Source organism: Suncus etruscus, chromosome 3 (assembly GCF_024139225.1).
Source record: "Suncus etruscus isolate mSunEtr1 chromosome 3, mSunEtr1.pri.cur, whole genome shotgun sequence".
In the NCBI taxonomy this organism is placed as follows: domain Eukaryota; kingdom Metazoa; phylum Chordata; class Mammalia; order Eulipotyphla; family Soricidae; genus Suncus; species Suncus etruscus.
In genome coordinates, this window is record NC_064850.1 from 168,191,776 (window position 1) to 168,192,888 (window position 1,113).

Below are 1,113 nucleotides of genomic sequence, written 5' to 3' on the forward strand. Positions count from 1 at the left end.
GGAGATAATTTATTTGCTAATAAAATACATTTTCTGACACCACCATATGATTCCCGAAGCACTGCCAGGAGTGAATTTTGAGTAAGTCACGAGCCTAAGTGCAATCCATAAAATCAAATACATGGATGTATATGGAATCTATTATGATGAGTAAAATAAGTCAGAGGGAGAGAGATAAACACAGAATGTTCTCACTCATCTATGGGTTTTGAGAAAAATGAAAAACATTTGTGTAATGATTCTCAGAGACAAAATAGAGGATGACTGGTGGGTCCAGCTCCTGACATGAAGCTCACCACAGAGATAATTACACTGAGAACTATCATAACAAAATGACTGAATGAGGGAAGTAGAAAGCCTGTCTAGAGTACAGACTGGTGTGGGGGTGGGGAGGAAGGACACTTGGGGTATTGTCATGGGAATGTTGCACTGGTGAAGGATTTATATATATATATTTTAAAAAATTCAAAAATATATATTAAAAAATTCAAACAGATATATATGTTAAAAAATCAAAAAAAAAAAAAAGAAAAGAAAAGATAAGGCCTCCCAATTCTTACCACAGGCTGTGTTTATTACACTGACTGTATAGAAAGAGGAGGTACAGTAAATGCAGCCCATATACACCTCAACCCAGGCCTTTTGCCTGGTTTGTATTGTGAATTGGGGGCCAAAGAAATAGAGTAAAATTAAATTATTTAAATAAAATTAGGGCCAGAGTAATAGCACAGTTGGTAGGGTGATGCCTTTCACACTCTCAGGTTTGATCCCAGACATCCCATATGTTTCCCTGAGGCTGCCAGGAGTAGTTTCTGAGAGCAGAACCAGGAGTACTTCCTAAGTGCCACTGGGTATGGCCCTAAACAAAAATAAATAAATAAGTAAAATTATAAATGTGTACGATAATTATGAACAAGGTCATAGTGAACTCTATAAAATGTAGAGGCAATACACAGATTTTTACTTTTCTCTTCAGTCAAGTATAATGCAAAAAAAAATCATTTAGAAAGATAAAATAATTTAATCTGAGCCAATCATTACCTTGCCTGGAGGTTCCTATAACAATTACTTTAATGGAAAAATATATCCCAGTATAAGCATTCATTTTTTTGA

At 35.0% G+C, this 1,113-nt stretch overlaps 1 non-coding gene across 1 annotated transcript; it reads left to right on the top strand.

The window, feature by feature from the left end:
• Window positions 1–543: 543 nt before the first annotated feature.
• Window positions 544–676, top strand: LOC126005088 (small nucleolar RNA SNORA51). Its single transcript, XR_007494266.1, has one exon. It is a non-coding gene; the product is annotated as a small nucleolar RNA SNORA51 (small nucleolar RNA).
• Window positions 677–1,113: the final 437 nt, after the last annotated feature.